Consider the following 5,447-nt stretch of genomic DNA (forward strand, 5'->3'; position numbering starts at 1 on the left):
AGATCGGTTTGTATGGCAGCTATATCAGGTAATGGACCGACTTGGACCATACTTCGCACAGTTGTTCGAAGTGATATTAAAATACTATGTGCAAAATTTCAGTCAAATAGGATGAGAATTTCGCCCTCTAGAGGCTTAAGAAGTCAAGACCGAAGATCGGTTTTTATGGCAGCTATATCAGGTTATGGACCGATTTGGACCACACTTGGCACAGTTGTTGGAAGTGATATAAAAACACTATGTGCAAAATTTCAGTCAAATCAGATAACAATTCCGCCTTTTAAAAGCTCAAAAATTCAAGACCCAAGATCGGTTTATATGGCAGCTATATCAGGTTATGGATTTCTTGAGCCTCTAGAGGGCGCAATTTTCATCCGATTTGGCAGAAATTTTCGACATTCTTTGTTTTTCTAAAAAGAGATAGAACTCGACAAATGCGATCCATGGTGCAGGGTATATAAGATTCGGCCGGCCGAACTTAACACGCTCTGACTTGTTGAAGCTATAACAGGTTATGAACCGATTTAAGGGTTGACAAATTAGTTTTTTATGAATTTTTTTTTCCTGTGTACTTTTTAGCATATTTAGCACTCACATGTCAGGTTGTGGAAAAGATGATGATGATGATTGCGATGCCGGTGATGGGTTGGTTTTGGTTGGTTGAAGGGTTTATACGCTCGTTACTTAGGCTGACTGCTTGCTTGGATGGCTGGCTGGCTGGCTGGCTGACTGACTGGTTATTTGACTGACTCTTCACATATGTAGGTGGATTGGGTAGAGGGAGCTTTGTTAGTTCTCCGAAGCTGCTGGTAAATATAAATTTTTTGACGTTAACTTTTTAATAAAGTTGAAAATGTGTTATCGTTACAAAAATATTTACACATTCACTTCATTGTTCGAGTATTCATACGTATTGTTGCATGTGTTGATGTCACTGTCCTTGTTAACTGTCACTGCAATGGCTTTTGATCCTTTATACCATGGCTTGGCTGACATATTCATAGCAATGGTGTGTTTGCTGATGGCGGTGTGCAAAACCTTGTTTATCGAAAACTGACGATGACAATGCTGAGGTCGCTGAATATGTCATGAGACTCACATGAAGCTTTGTGCTTTTTAACATGAATTTGTTTGCGCTTTTTAATGTGGTCATTATTATTTGCCTTGAATGCGTATGAAATGTGAGGAAACAAAAAACAAAACATTTTAATATATGCTTATTAGAGATTTATATGCTTAATCAGCTGCATATGGCTGTCAATGTAGGGTAAAAGGACATTTGAAAACGATTGGTATAGAAACCAAATGGGAGAGAGATAAACTAATGTTGTCACTCCGTTTGTTAAATTTTATTATCCTTACACCCCTACTCTGCCACAGGGTATTATGGGTTAGGTTAGGTTGAATGGGTTGCCCAGTAAAGGTAAGTTCACTCGGAGGCCAGTTTGGCCCATTGTAATACCCTAGAGAGAGAAAGGGAGGAAGAAGAAAATGTGAGACCTCGGAGTAGAGGTTATACACGAATAAAAGAAAATGACAGAAGGAGTGGAGAAACCCGAGTGGGTTGTGTCAACCCCCCGTCGGAACCATCCTGCTCCCTCAATAAACCTCAGGAGAGATACCAGAGGTACGTTTGCAAGTTCACCCAGATCACAAAAGAAAGAACGGCTCTCCAGAAAGGAAAGCCTACGTCTCTCCAGAAAGGAAAGCCTACGTCTCTCCAGAAAGGAGAGCCTACGTATCTCCAGAAAGGAGAGCCTACGTCTCTCCAGAAAGGAGAGCCTACGTCTCTCCGGAAAGGAGAGCCTACGTCTCTCCAGAAAGGAGAGCCTACGTCTCTCCAAAAAGAAGAGCCTACGTTTCTGCAGACTCGGACAGGAACACAGCAAGTGCTCAATAGTCTCCTCATCATCCTCATCGAGGCAACTCAAACAGAAGTCATTGTGCGGTATCCCCATGAGCGCCGCCATGCGGCCTTTAGTAGGGTATTATAACTTTGTGTCTGTCTACAGAGATATTTTTGTATTTTTTTTGGCACAAATTACTTTTCTGGTCTCAGGACTAAAACCACTGATTTTGAAAAAATCGGTTCAGATTTAGATATAGCCCCCATTTGCGTCTCATCATCATTTCATCAGATATGTCTTTCAAGCTGTAGAAGCCACAATTTTGATCCGACTTTTACAAAATATAGCATGAAGTGCTTTTTTTGAGCAATACTTGTGTAAAATTTCATTATAATCGGATCAGATTTAGATATAGCTCCCATATATATCTTTCACCCCATGTGGACTATTAAGGCTGCAGAAGTCAAAATTTTTTACCCGATCCTAACCAAAATTTGCACCAAGTGTTCTTTTTGACATTCCAATATGTGGGCACATCCTCCTGCAAAGACAAAGAAGGAAATCTGGTAATTGACACAGAGTATTGAAGGAACATTTTACCCAACTGCTAGTGTCCGACGTTGGCGGACAAAACCAATCCCGGATGATGGTATAGAATGTTTACCTCCTAGTCAGAATGAGGTCCAGATACCAGTGATCCGACAAAAGAACAACAAGGCAGCAGGAGCCTAAGGCGATATGCTGATAAGGCGTATGCATCAGCTTATCTGCGCAATCTGGCTAGAAGAAGGCATAACCGATGCTTTGGTGCCGGCACATCCTCCTTCAGAGACAAAGAAGGAAATCTGGTAACTGACACAGATAACATGTTGAGGATATGGAAAGAACATTTTACCCAACTGCTAGTGTCCGACGTTGACGGCGAAGAGGATACCGTAGAACCAATCCCTGATGATGGTATAGAATGTTTACCTCTTTGTCAGAATGAGGTCCCGATACCAGTGACCCGACAAAAGAACAGCAAGGCAGCTGGAGCCGACGGGTTACCCGTTGAACTATTTAAGACCGCAGGCGACACGCCGATAAGGCGTATGAATCAGCTTGTCTGCCCTTCAGGCTGGAAGAAAGCATACCCGATTATTGGAACCTCAGCATACTACAATATGTTCCGTACACAAGAAAGATGACAAAACGGAATGTGCCAACTACAGAGGGAATAATCTCCTCCGCATCGCATACAAGATAGACTCGAGCGTACTGTGTGAACCAACCAATGATGGTATAGAATGTTTACCTCCTAGTCAGAATGAGGTCCAGGTACCAGTGACCCGACTAAAGAACAATAAGGCAGCAGGAGCCGACGGGTTAGCCGTTGAACTATTTAAGACCGCAGGCGACACGATGTTAAGGTATATGCATCAGCTTATCTGCGCAATCTGGCTAGAAGAACGCATACTCGATGATTGAAACCTCAGCATACTATGTTCCGTACACAAGAAAGGAGACAAGACGGAATATGCCAACTACAGAGGGAATAATCTCCTCCCCATCGCATACCAGATAGTATCGAGCGTACTGTGTGAACCAACCAATGATGGTATAGAATGTTAACGTTTTTGTCAGAATGAGCTCCAGGTACCAGTGACCCGACTAAAGAACAACAAGGCAGCAGGAGCCGATGGGTTACCCGCTGAACTATTTAAGACCGCAGGCGACAAGCTGATAAGGCGTATGCATCAGCTTGTCTGCTGCTTGGAAGAAAGCATACCCGATGATTGAAACCTTAGCATACTATGTTCCGTACACAAGAAAGAAGACAAGACGGAATGTGTCAACCATAGAGGGAAAAGTCTCCTCCCCATCGCATACAACATACTCTCAAGCGTACTGTGTGAAAGACTAAAATCTAAAGTCAATGAGATAATTGGGCCCTATCAATGCGGCTTTAGACCTGGTAAATCCACCCTAGACCAGATATTCGCACTACGTCAAAGCCTGAAAAAGATCCGAGAAGGACGAATCAATACCTACCATCTCTATGCCGATACTCTTTTCCGTCTGCTGGCAGCAGTGCCTCGCACTCAACCTCAAGTGTCGTCTCAGGTATCCGATTGGAAACCTCTTACCCTTCTTTCAGGTTTCCTATCGTCGTCTCGATTATACTGCGATGATACGAGCTGCTCGCATCCTCAGTCCATGCTCTCATCGCCTTAAATCTCATAGTCTCAGGGGCTGCCTCACACTTAATCGGAATTTCTATGGATCGGATATCTAGAATGGTCTCCAGTGCCCAAGTGGGCGTGGTCCTCATCGCTCCGCCTATGCCAAAAAAAAAGTATGGTCCTTATGTTGCTCTTTTTTCTCCATAGCAGTACACCAAACCACTGAGGCGTAAGTAAGTAATGGCCCAATTACGCTCCTGTAGAGCCCGTGAACTATCCTTGGATTCATGCCTCATTTTGAGCCTACAGTCCGTTTATATAGTGCCCAACATCTGTGTGCCTTCTTATTACTCTCCTAAATTTGACACTTCCAATTCAGCTCCCTATCCAAGATCACACCTAAGTATTGGAGATATCGAAATTTTTCTATTGAGGAAATGGGGTGCGTTAGCTTGGCCCACCTTTGTCTTCCTCGTGAACAGGCATATATCAGTCTTCTCTGGGTTGACATTGAGACCTTTGGGTCTAGTTCAGTCATATGCCATATGCAAGACCCTTTTGGCCCTTCTGCATAGCTGGTTCGGATCCTTACCCCTTAGATCGTCGTGGACGGGTTTAAATCCCTCCTCAGTCTCAGTCCTCAGCATCCATAATAAGTTATTTATAGTTGTCAAGAAGTCAAGACCCAAGATCGGTTTATATGGCAGTTATATCAGGTTATAGATCGATTTAAAGCATACTTCCAACAGTTGTTGGAAGTAATGCCAAAACACCACGTGCAAAATTTCAGTCGAATCGTATGATAAGTTCGCCTTCTAGAGGCTTAAGTAGTTAAGACCCAAGATGGGTTTATATGGCAGCTATATCGAAACATGGACCGATATTGCCCATTTACAATCCCAACTGACCTACACTAATAAAAAGTATTTGTGCAAAATTTCAAGCGGATAGCTTTACTCCTTCGAAAGTTAACGTGCTTTCAACAGACAGACGAACGGAAGGACGGACGGACGGACATGCCTAGATCGACTTAAAATATCATGGCGATCAAAAATTCTCTATGGGGTCTTAGACGAATATTTCGAAGAGTTACAAACAGAATGAAGAAATTATTATACCCCCATCCCACGGTGGAGGGTATAATTATTGATAGTTGATATGGTTCAGTCAAGAAACTTTATTCCGGGTCGTCCATGACTCCTGAATTAAGGCAATATGAAACTTGCCCTCGCTGATTTTCTCCATCAGAGCGTGTGTAGCAGTCTTGATGGAGATTTATCTGAATTGCCTCAATCATTGGTCCTCCAGTAAATGGGCATCATCGTCTGCTCCCTGCTGCACTGCACTGCCTGATGTCATAGTATTAGGTTCTTTGCCTTGTCTTCCGACTCTTAACAAAGTCGGTAATGGTTCCATCGTTGGGTCCTTGTTCGTTAGG

Source organism: Stomoxys calcitrans, chromosome 4, assembly GCF_963082655.1.
Source record: "Stomoxys calcitrans chromosome 4, idStoCalc2.1, whole genome shotgun sequence".
NCBI lineage: Eukaryota > Metazoa > Arthropoda > Insecta > Diptera > Muscidae > Stomoxys > Stomoxys calcitrans.